Source organism: Monopterus albus, unplaced genomic scaffold (genome assembly GCF_001952655.1).
Source record: "Monopterus albus unplaced genomic scaffold, M_albus_1.0 scaffold240.1, whole genome shotgun sequence".
NCBI classification, from domain to species: Eukaryota; Metazoa; Chordata; class Actinopteri; order Synbranchiformes; family Synbranchidae; genus Monopterus; species Monopterus albus.
In genome coordinates, this window is record NW_018128120.1 from 34,531 (window position 1) to 47,325 (window position 12,795).

Genomic DNA, 12,795 nt, shown 5'->3' on the forward strand with positions numbered 1-12,795 from the left:
CAGGGTACATCTGGTCCAGGATAACTAGAGAGAAGAGTTGATGATTGTCAGCAGACAGGGTGTTTAATATTATTATTATGACATGTATAACTGTAGCCTTAGCCATAATATGTTCTTATGTTTAAGTCACGACATGTACTAGAAGTCTGTGAGAATGTTTTTAGTTACACACCACTTAATCAACAGATACACACACACGCACATTGATTTGCTTCATGTTTTGACTACTGCTATGGCCAGCTGCAAGGCTGGCAACAGAGACGTCCCGGTTGACGTTTCTGTGTAGTATGGGGCTAGCCGAACCGAGGGGATATAATGTATAGGCCTGGTGGGTTCAGGGTCTTTCATCTTACATCTGCCTGCGAGCAGTTTGGAGGTGCAAGATACCTGAGCGTGTAATGTTAATTTTACCTGTGATCCTTGGAATAAATCAGCACTGTTTTGAAGTTAATTGGACTGTCTCGTCTCTCAGAGTTAGCATGGTAGCAAGAACTGGTCCCTACACTACTTTTATGAAACCCAAAAGTAAGCACTAACACTTGATTTAGTGGACATTTTCTTAGGTCTATGGAAGTTTAGGGGTTGTTTGTTTTCCTCATGCAATTTTATATCCCATCTTCATAAAGTTGTGGGATGAAGTTAGGCAAAACAAACAAAATAAGGTCAAAATCAGTGGAAGCGAAAATATCCTGACTTTAAGTCATTTGCATGAGTCAAGATCCTTCACTTCCCACAGTGCAACAGAACCATGTCTTTTGTTTGTTTTTCTGGTAAATGTCACACCTTTCATTTATAATGCAGACTTCCTTCTATACATCTCAAGTCCCCAAGCCACGAGCTAACATCATCCCAATGACATCTGTTTGCAGAGTTTAAAAAGCTCCCCACAGGGTCACAAAAGACATTATACGGCTGTTTTCACAAGCTGAGTGGTACTCACAGCGAAACTGATTGTCATGTGTAAAATAGATAGAGTGCCCCTTTAAATAGCTGAACAAACTTGTGTTCCTTCTCTCACCACTTGAGGTCTCTCAGCATAGTTTTCATCTGGCTAGAAATCAGACTTGCAAATGAAGCCCTGTAGTCTGTAATATGCTGCCCATCACTAGAACATTTCCTTAAATACAGAGTCTACACACAGCAGCCTTCATGCTGTTTCGTGACCAGCAGGCTGTGCTCCTCGATCTTGCAGAAGAGTCAATACTCTGGGCCTTATAAAACCCACAGTGGCTGAACTAAAACCAGAAAGAGAAGAGAAACAAAACCCCTCCATCTCCTGGATATGGGCAACCTCTGTCTTGTCCCTCCTTCCCCTTGTTTTCACATCTATTGAAACACGCTGTGTAAAAGCCTCGGAGCTCCATATCTTTGAAATGAATTACAAGCAGTGCATGCTTCTAAAACATATATTGTAATTATGAGGCCCCACAGGGGATGTGGTCAGTTTTAGACAGAATCCTTAATCTGTTATACATGTCTGTGCTAATGAGATTGGCTAAGCGCTGCCAAGAGCCTGGTGTGAAACTAAACAGTGATGGCTGAATGTATGTTTTCCTGTGGAATTTGATTATCCTACAATAGAACCAGAGAGATCTTAGTTTTTGGAAAGTTGAAACCTGCTTACATTTGTCTGGGTAGTTACTTTAAAAAGCAAACTAAGTAGTGTCAGGTTGAATATTATTAATGTGCAGAACGCACATCCTGGCCTGGGTAGTTATTTTCCTGCACAATCTGTATGTTACAAATACAAATGGTGTACAACAGAACAGCAGACAAGCTATTTAAATGTGTGACTGTACAAACAAAGCTGTACATAGTGGTTATATCCACATAATATTTCTGGGAATTTGGGGATTTAATCACACAATTTCACATTCTACAGTTACATGTGTTTTTTCAAGGCTGACAGCGATCCGCCTATAAAGTAAATCAAAATTTCAAATGGGAAAGAATTACATTTCTCAAATTGTTTGTCATGTGTCAAACATTTCAGTTATTAGATGGGAATAAAGACTTATTTCTAAATTATTGCCTACAGCTCGTACAACTAATTACCATAATGAGAATTTCATATGAATTTGATAATACTAAACTGTGCACTATTTTGCTTCATATAATATTAAATATACATCTATATAAATTCAGGTGACATATGTTTATCTAAAACATTTCAAATAAATTAAGATATGAACAGAAATGTGAAAAACCAGTCTTGCAATTCACCCTTTAAATTTAATTTGTAGTGAGTTTGCAACAACAACCTCCCCCAATGCAAAATGACAAATTCTCTCAGATTTCTCCTTTTTATAAAATGAAGGTCGTCACCGCCTTGTTGACCTGCGCCTCCTTCGTCTGGTGTTTCCTCTGCTTCTCTTCACTTTAGGTCACTTCTTTGAGTATTTTCCAAGGCATGAGTGGGACAGTGGCCAAGCAGGGATCCAGCCAGGTGTTAGCTCCAGTCCTGCCGAGCCCTGTAAAAATATAAACGTCAGATTTGATAATTGTCAGGTGGTAATCTTTCGTGGAGGCTTGGCATTTGTAACACTAGGCTGCTATGCCCAGCAGGTAGACATATTTTGACCCTGATACAGTTATGGTGAGACATACCTCTTTCCTTGAGGAATGTGAGGATAGGGGTAATAAAAATAAATGTAGCTGAACTGTAACAATACTCAAATGTATCAATGGACCTCATTTAGGAGCTGGTAATAAATGTGAAACATTATGTATTTGCTGTTATGGTGGGCTTCTTAATTTCAGAAGCCTCAGAATTACAACAGAGTTTAATATATCTGGTGTGTGTTAAGGTTCAGTAGGTGCTTTCTCACAAACAAGCACCTGATTGTATATCTATTACTACCTACAACCCTAACTGTAGTCTGGTAAAGTCAGACAACTAACTTCAAATGAGGCTGCGTCTTTCAGACCAGGCCAAAATAAAAACCAGTCAAATAAAATCTTGGGTATTCAATACAACATAAAGCATCATAAATAATATTGACACAGTAAATATACAACAAACACATCTTGTGTTTACACTGACTATGATGAAAAAATCATCATATTAAAGTTTTTATAATAATTTTAAATCCAATTTATCTGATTAAAAAGATGTGTCTGACTGTATACAGGAGTCTTTTAAAGTAAAGGAAGCTTTTTATGATGTATAGATCCAGCACCATGGACAGAGTCTGCAGACACTGAGAGATATATATACTGTAGATACTGTATATGATGATAGGTCCGTTTTAACAGCATTTTCTACAGAAACAGAGGAGAGGGACTACACATCTGCTTCAGTGTTGAGTTTTCAACACTGAATCACATGAAAACTCTTCACAAAAACCTCCAGTATCTAGGCCTACAAAGCAGCTTTAACAAGAACAAATTGGCCCCTGAGTAGAGTAAATTGCAAATATTCCAGCATAACAGCATGTATGACCTGTTAGAGGTCAGCATGAGAAAGTAGACACCTACAGATGCTTCTGAGTTGAAGGAAACATGCCTGGATAACTCCTGTGATTTATAAGTCAGAGGAGAAGCTTGTGGCTACAGCTTTGACCTACCTTTGCAAAAATGGAGTCCTATCTGTTCCAAAGAATGGCTGTGGACTTTGGAGGAGCAGGTAAAATCATTTATTTTCCTTTAGCTGGAGAAAATTATAAGATTGCCAACATTTGATTTCAAGGAGACAAGGTTATAGGTGATGCTGGTATGCAAGCTGCTTTCTTCACTTAAGTGTTTTGTTTTTTTTTTGTTTTGCTTTTTTGTCTGACAGGGAAGCCTTTGCAGTATTATGAAGTCTAGCATTTTCATATACTTCGTGTTGTTGCTGCACAATATTACTGAAACAGCAAAATATGTGTAGACAGATGGTTCAACAGTCAAACTCTACTTGACTGCATGCTGTTCACATCTCACCACCAAAAAACATACAATCCATTCTTCAAATAACTTTCCTCCTTATGTTTTTACCTTTCATCTTGCATGAACTCAACTTTGATGAAAACCCTTCAGACACCTCCACATCTCTCACTGTTGGTTCCTCTGAACCTCTTTGCCAGCACACCAACCACAGCCGGCTCCGCTTGGTGATGAGCCACAAGTCTTTTATCAGCTCCGGCTTTGATTTTAAAATAATCAAATGTTCCTCTCCTGACCAAATCCAGATGGGGGACTCTACCGCTCAAACAAATGATGAGGAACACAGGCATGTCATTGCTTACAGATACGGGTGCTGGTCAGACCAAGCTTTTGTTTTAGACTGATGAAAGTGGGCAGCTATTAGTATGGCAGGACAGGACTCAAAAGAAACATGTCTTCAAACCTCAAAGGAGACACCTCTGAGCATGTTACAGTAATGAAGGTCATATGGGAACGTTGTCATGATTTGGTTCCGTTTGCTTCCTGCCGTACTTTTATTTTGACATTACTTCCTGTTTTTGTTTCACCACAGTTTCAGACTTTTTACTTTAATCATCACTCTGCACCTCTTCATTGTCCACTGGTGCAGACCTCTAAGTCCTTAACCCTTTGCCCTTTAAGAGAACCCGGTGGACTATCTGTCCTGCTGGTCCAGGGAGAGGGAGAGTCAGGAGGAGGCGTCAACTGGGGCCACAGTTCCTGTACCTGTTTCCAAGCGGGTCGGCCAGACCGCCAATGCCAGTTCCTGTTCCTGTACCCAGTTTCCAGTAGCTGCAGCCCTCCTCTTAGCCAAGACTCCAGCCCCAGCAGTCCAAGCCTGGCAGTGGCAGCCTCCACCAACACCACCCCCGCAGGGGGAGGCGCCCCACGCAACGACCGTTTCCCGTTCTTGTTTCCCAGTGGGTCGGCCAGCGCGCCGACGACGCCCCGGAGTCAGCCCCTTGGCATGGTTACCCAAACGTCCTCGCTGAGACCGAGAAACCCAGGTGCGCCGATGACAGCGTCCCCGCCAAGGTACCAAGTCTGCAGTGTGCCAACGAGTACACGCCAATGGAGGCAGTTGCTTCTGGTCCTGTGGGGCTTGGCTGGACCGCCAAAGCCCTCTCCATTCCCCTGCTCCCAGCTCCAGAGGGGTTCACTGACAAGGACAGCGTCCCACTTCTCCCCGTCCCTGAGGGGTTTGGCGATGGTGACAGCGCCCTCCTTCTTCCTGTCCCTGAGCTGGTCGGCTGGCGAGCTGACGTCGGCTTCACGCCTGTTTGCCTTTGGGCCTGTTCCTATTCCTATTCCTCGGTGGGTCGATGGCTGCTATGTCACCACAGTCCTTCCTCCAGAGGCCTTCGCCGACAGGGACGGCGATGCCGCCCCACTTCTCCCAGTCCCCGAGGGGTTTGCTGATGGTGACAGCGCCCTCCTTCTTCCTGTCCCTGAGCGGGTCGGCCGGCGAGCTGACGTTGCCTTCAAGCCTGTTCCTGTTCCTGTCCTTGAGCGGGTTGGCCGGTACACCGAAGCCACCTTTGGGCCTGTTCCTATTCCTATTCCTTGGTGGGTCGATGGCTGCTATGTCACCACAGTCCTTCCTCCAGAGGTCATCGCCGACAGGGACGGTGATGCCGCCCCACTTCTCCCAGTTCCAGAGGGGTTTGCTGACAGGGACGGTGCCCCCCTTCTCCCTTCTCCCTGCTCCTGGGGGGTTCGCCGACAGTGCCGACACCCCCACCGAGCCCGTTCCTGTTCCCAGCGGGTCGGCCAGCGCGCTGACGCCGCCTTCGAGCCTGTTCCTGTTCCTGGATGGGTTGACAACGACGCCTCTCCACTCCTTCCAGCTCTCGAGGGGTTTGCTGAGGACGATGGCATCCCACTCCTCCCAGTTCCCAAGGGGGCCACAGTCGTCTCAGCACAGCCGCCAATCCAGCCAGTCCTCCAGCTACAGCAGCCGCTGCAGCCTATTATCCAGCCGGTCCTCGAGCCGCGCCGCCGGCCACGATGCCTGTTACTTCGTGGGTTGACAATGCCTTGTCTTCTGTTTTCCTCCAGTTCCCTGTCTGGTGCCATGGTCGGCCGCTTCTCCGGTCTCCTGCCTGGCAGCGTGGCCGCCCTCCCGAGCGGCCTCTCCAGACTCTTGCCTCGCACCCTGTTTTCCAGGGTCGCCTGTTTGGTCCCAGATCCCCCTGTCTCTGTTTTTGGACTCTTGTTTGTGGGCCTGGTGGTTTTTGTGTTTTTTTTTTCTGACTTTCTAGTTTCTGACCCTGGATTGCTGTTTTTGACCACCGAGTATCGCCTTGCCCTTCTAACTCGGACTGCTTCTCTATATATCGGCTTATCGGACTTCCCTTTTGGACAACGTGTTTTGGATTCCTTGTATGTGTTTGCTGGTTCTGACACTGGACTGTATTATTGACCTGTAAGTGTGTTTCGTGGTTAAACAGTGTCTGGTATCATTTTTTGTTCATTGTCAGTGCTCTTATTAAAGAGATGGTGTTTCTTTACTTATCCTCATCTGGCTATTTAATTGAGTTCACCCATGACATTATCGCCAGCTTCACGCTCCGACCCTGACAAACATAGCAGAACGAGACATGGAAAAAAACAATAAACGCTATATTGTTTATAATAATAAGCAAATAAGTTATTGGCTCTGAGGCCCAGCACAATCTCAGTCCTTCTGTCCTCAACAATTATAGCCTCTCTATCTCTAAAGTCTCTTTTTTTACAGAGGTACAGTTCTGTCAAGGCAGTGTGAAAGAGTTTACACACACAGACACAAGCATGAAGGAATCCAGTGATCAGCTGACAGAAGGATTCCAGGACAACATCTGGGGAATGCACCTGTGTGTGTGTGTGTGTGTATGTGTGTGAGTTGTTGCTGTGTATTACATAACCTTCATAAGAAAAACACTCCACCTCTAGTGATCCTTGTGTTCACGCTGAACTTTAGGCAGGCCTAAGTCTTAAGAGACTTGACATCATCATATCTTAAGGTGATTTTATTTTATTTTTTCAAAATTTTCCAGGTTTTTAAGTAAAAATGCCAAAAATTGTCTGATTTCAGCTTTTTAAATATGAAGATTTGTGGCTTTACTTGGATTGTCTTTTTAAATTGCTCTGGGGTTTGGACAGATGGTCAGACAACTCCAGCAGTTTTTGGACATCACCATAGGCTCTGGTAATGTGGTCATGAGCATTCATCTCTTTTCTGACATTTTGTACACCAAATGTTGAAAAAATAATCAGCAGATATACTGGACATTGGTTTTGTGCATCATGCCTTCCATTTTCCATTGACAGTCTGCACAACAACAAATCTCTCAATGCTGCATTATTCTAACAAACCACAAGTCATCTTATGAGCACATTCTAGACCTGACGCTGGTTTCCTTTTCTCAATTTACAGCCCTTTCTGTCTCTGAGCAGGTGATTTATCCCAGTTCAGTCATCAAGTAACATTTTCATTTCCCCCTGTTTCTGCTTATCTTGATGGGGAGAGAAAACATTTCGTTTTTTTCATGCTGAACAATATGGCAAGACGCACAAGTCTGCTCCACCCGCTTCAGACTATGTTGTGTTTTTTCTGCAAGTCTGCTTCAGACTATGTTGTGTTTTTTCTGCAGACCTTCACAAGTACTTGACCTCTTTTCAGAGCACAACCTGACCTTTCTGACGAGGCAGATAAGAGATAAGCTGACCTTCAGATGAATTGAAAAGCCTCATTTTAAGGCGGTAACACATTCTAAAGTGATATTCCAAATGACCAAGTGACCACGAAAGGGAACCGCAATATTTGCTTACTGCGCCACTAACCTTTGACACACTCATACATACATGCACATAATTGCATGCACGCCTCCCTTCCATTCACACTTACATCCACACAGTCTGTGCGGCCTCTTCACCCATCTCACTGACAGACTTTTCCTCTCCTATGGTTCTGGAAACCACAAGTCACCAAATGTCTGGCCACAATTTTCATTAGAGGTAAAATAATCAGAGAGGGAGGAGAATTATTTTCCTATTAGCTTTGACTGTCAAAACACAGTATCTGGTGTCAGTGGACAGCAGTTAATAGCAATTCAGAACCAAGAAGCCCTTTAGATTTTTACATACTTTTACAGAAGCTGTTCACATGTTCAGAGAAAAAAACCACTGGGAAACAAGAATGTATTCTTGGTCTGGAGACAGCTTATTTTACAAGGCATGTTCCATTATCTCACACAGCAGGAAGGAAACACTTGTGAGGCCTTTCCAAGCTTTTACTTTTAGCGGTGATTTAATTCAAGTCTTTTGCCTGAACTTCATGTGGTTTTGCCACATCTTTTTTTTCACTCTATTATATTTGCACTGGCTCTCAAATGGACAATCCACAAGTGAATGATCATTTTTTGAGCAACAACAACATTTTGCCAATAATAAGATCTGATGACTTGTACTATGTTTAAACCACAGGCTCCAGTGGGGAATTCTGGAGTTTGCAGCTGCATAAATATATTTTGTGTACTGCGTGTAAACCAGAAAAGAACAACCTCACTGTACAACAGGCCTCATGTTGTCTCCCTTCTTCTGTTTCCAATGAGCAGTAGCACAAGGGCATTTTGACTACTGTACTTAAGTACAGTTTTAAGTACTTTTACTTTACTTTTTCTATTTTATGATATTTAATACTTCTGCTTACTTCATTTCAGTGGAAATATTGTACTTTTTGCTCCACTGTATTTATCTGGTAGCATAGTAACGACCTTTTAACTTGACCTTTTCTCTGTGACCTCTGACAAAAGTCTAGTTTCCATTCAAGTAGAGCAAATTTTGAGCAGATTTTCATAAAATCAGCAACAAAAAATGTCAATTAAGACATCTCCATTTATTAGTGTAATTCAAATTTTAAGAAATAAGCACATCAAGATTAACAGTTGGTGATACTGATTCTCCAGTTGGACGACATGAAACCAAGAAAACTGCAATGAGACTATGTGATTAAAACAGTGCCATTCAATCCTGAAAATGTAAAACCATGCAGCAAACATGATGGAAATATGGCATTTATGATTGTTTCATTGCTTTAATTCAAGAAAGGCTACAGGCTCCTAATTACTCAGCACAGGTGTGATGTTGCTGTCATTTTTTGTTTCTCTCAGTGGAAACTTACATACATGTGTTGTACATTAAATCTGTTTCCATTGTATTTAGTTGTATTTATACACTAATACACTAATAGTGTTGTTGCATTGGTTTTGGTTGATTGATTAAGAATCTGAATACTTCCTCCACAACTGCCAAAGCATCTGACAAAGGCACAAAAATGCCAAAAAAGCTCAGCTGCAATCTGATGGAAGATTTCCAACAACCTAAGATGAAGGCTTTTGCAATTTAAACACACAGGGCATTGAAAATCTCCTCCAAGTGATCAAATGAAACTTTCCAGATGAGCAGTAACTGGTGAAATTTGGAGGATGTGAACAGTTTAATATAAAAAAATTGACTAAATGCTGACTTGGCTGCAGGAGGGGGTTTTCTAGACTTTGTTGCTGACAATTTCACTTTCATAATGGCTTCCCGACAACTTTTCTACCTATAACTTTTAGTGAATCACTGGGGATTTCAAACTTTAGACTTTCTGACACATGTATCAATTTATTGACATCATAAAATTGCCTCATCTGACCAGTGACAGTAATGAGATATGACAACAGTTCCAGGAAAATTAATGTGTTACACAGCACACTGTAAAATATGCCACTGAGAGTAAAAATACAATCCTCCCTTTCTCTACTGTCCAGATGTCTTTGCAGTGGAGTATTTATGAGGGACAATAAGAAGAACAACTCTGTAAACTTAAATAATAGATACTTTGCAATAAATCTGCAAAATTTAAAGTTGTAACTTCAGAGTATTTATTTGAAACTAAACTACCATTAAAACAGAAAAACTATTTTTGATCACCAGTGAAAAACTTCCACAGTACTGAAGTCATATTTCAAGACATCTTTGAGGCAGCGGTACTTTGCACGGTAGCAGGAGAGCATTTGGACACATGGCCTTAAATCACAAGGACTGCAGCTGCACGATCAAGAGACACATTCCCTCCGAGGTACATAAAAGCTTCCTGTTCAGTAGGTGAGAGCTTTGGAGGAGACCGAGTGCAAGACTGAGGGAGAAAATACCATCAAGAGACATTAACTGAGTGACACACATAGTCAGAGTCTGTTGACATCAAATTCTGCACAGATGTTCCTACAGTCTGGGGGCGGCTGTGGCTCAGGAGGTAGAGTGGGTCGTTTCCTAACCGGAGGATTAGCGGTTCAATTCCCGGCTTGTCCAGTCGACATGTCGAGGTGTCCTTGAGCAAGGCACTGAACCCCCAGTTGCTCCCGGTGCGTGAATTTGGGAGTGTGAATGGATGAATGGCCGAATAATGTGAAAGCGCTTTGAGTGTGCTGTAAGAGCATAGAAAGGCGCTATACAAGTATAAGACCGTTTACCAAGACCATTCAAACTTTCACCCAGGTTTGCTTCTGCAGTCCTCACTGCTTCTGGTCAAAGCAAACACATTTCAACAATAACAAAAGCCAGTACAACAAACCTTATGAGAAATATTTATATCCTCCATTACAGCACCCAGTTTGCTCTAGTGGAACAAACTTAACTAAAGAAAGACAGTTTGTAATGGCTAATGGTATCTTTCACATTTTAAGTATAATGTTTACTCACATTTGTTTGGTCTATAGAAAGATTCAAGTGCAAAAGCAACATGTTGTGATTTTAGGGAATTACGTACTGGGCTGCTTCTTGGCCAGATGAAGGCACCTGCTAGAGTTTTGTTGCTCTAAGTTGCCAGGCAACCAGCAGGGTGCTCATTAACGATGCAGCATTCACATCATAGTTTAAACTGTAATTACAAGCAGCTGAGCAGGAAAACTGTTCATGCCAGCTTCTAATTTCTAATTCCATGTTGACACCGACAATATGATTACTCAGATTATAACTTCAAGATCCATACTACAGTATGTAAAGTCAGACCTCTGAACCTACATGAACTTTCTGCTACTTTTTTTCAAATGTCCTCCTGTTTCTAATATAAACATAATAATAACATATAGTTCAGCAAACACCCCCCAAAAATGCATACAACATCTTGCAATCCAGACATGATGCCACTATAAATAAATGCTCTACATTCTCTTGATGTATTCAATCTTTCTTGACCTCCTCACATCTGCAGAACAATGTCATGTGTTTCCACAGCTCTGCTGCTTGGTACTGTGTGACAAAATCCCATAATATTTTGCTGATGTCAACAGCATATGGTAATCAAAAACTATCAGTCAATTAATTGTGTGACTTGTTCAACCTCTGCTGCATGAGCTTTCTTTACCACATTTCCCCTAATTAAAAGTTTTCTCTCTGAGGAAGAAAAAACATCACTTAAAATAACACGAATAGTAGAAACAGCTGCAAAGTTTCTAACAAAGTTTCTCTCAGTTCCATAAGAACTAAACTTTTTCCACATCTTCTCCTTGCACCACATGTGCACTTTCATGCAACTTACGTTTGCATGCAAGTTATAGCAGCTATTAAGTCACATTTCATTCTACTTTCAGCGAAAAAGCACTGAAGAAACAATAGTTAAACAGGATATATTTAACACTTTAATAAATTCACACAAGGTGTGAAGCGGGATTCCCTACTGGTTCCTGGCAGGTGCACAGATACTCTGTGATCCAGGTATGCTGAGGGGATACAGAGGCAAAAAAAGGTTGCATGGACAGAGATATTGCCATTTTTGAACCACCCCACTAAGAAAGCCATTTTAAATCTGACTCAAATATGAACGACACTGAAGACTGAAAACATAGTTAGTCAAAACAGTGATCTTAGCATAGAGTCCATTTTCTCCTCAAACACTGGATGAAAATGTGTCTACATTTCTAAGACATCAAGACATTCCATTAACTGGTGCGGAATCGTGTCAAGAAGCTGCATCGTGCATTTATTTTAGCAAGCTTAATCCACAGTTATTTTTTCCAGGTGTCTCTTTTGGATTCTCTTAGCATTAGAAAACTGTCAGACACTATTTGCAGAGAGCTTTGTCAGAAGAGGCGTCACAGGGGTGAGCTTGGTGATGTAGGCTGTTTTGTGAAACATTCTTCTTTTCTTTGGTTCTTCTGTGAATCATGTGACATACACATGTTACTTGTGTCTTGTTCCAAAAATCACACAAGGCAGTTTGACACAAAAGGGAAAATGAGCCATGGCAAGGCACTGCAATCAGACACCCCCGCAAGAAAAGCATTTAAAAACATTCCAAGTGTAAGTTGGTCATGCCTTTAAAGCTCATAATTACTACTGTGCCAGTGGTGATGCATCACTTACCTTTGTTTTTGTGCTGCTGCAGGGTGGATGTATCACAGAGCATTGAGAAGTCTGGGACAGACGGTGAACAGCAGTCCTGGTGAGTGCTTGGCTTTTATCTGCAGGTGGGTGGAGCTGCACGAGCAGAGAGAAGCAGCACTGGATCTGTACATGTATGCGAGAGAAGGAGAGAAGAAAGGAGGATAACAGGATCTGTGTGAGAGCTACATGTTTGCAACAGGTTATTATACACATTATAGAGGTTATTATTAAAAAAAGGAAAGAGGAAACCAAGCTGCATGGCTATATGGTACATCAAGAGGAGGAAGAGTCTCGTTTGACTCGGACCTCCCTGTGCATTCTCTACTTGCAAAAACATTTAAGGGCAGGGTCTCAGTTCAGTGAAGCAGTAATGACTGAGGTCAGGATCTCACCGAGAACAAAGGTTTTTGTGACTACTGCAGTACACAAACAGTAGTTGACAAAGCAAGTCCATTTACAAGCTTTTCTGATTGTTCAAATTTCCAT

The 12,795-nt window shown here is 42.0% G+C and overlaps 1 protein-coding gene across 1 annotated transcript in view; it reads right to left on the reverse strand.

Moving 5' to 3' along the window:
- The window catches only part of LOC109971955 (collagen alpha-1(VIII) chain-like), a 16,506-nt gene extending 4,078 nt beyond the window's left edge, over positions 1-12,428 (reverse strand). The window contains 2 exon segments of the mRNA XM_020620528.1: positions 2,326-2,471; positions 12,289-12,428. The gene's annotated coding sequence lies outside the window, so the exon portion shown is untranslated.
- Positions 12,429-12,795: the final 367 nt, after the last annotated feature.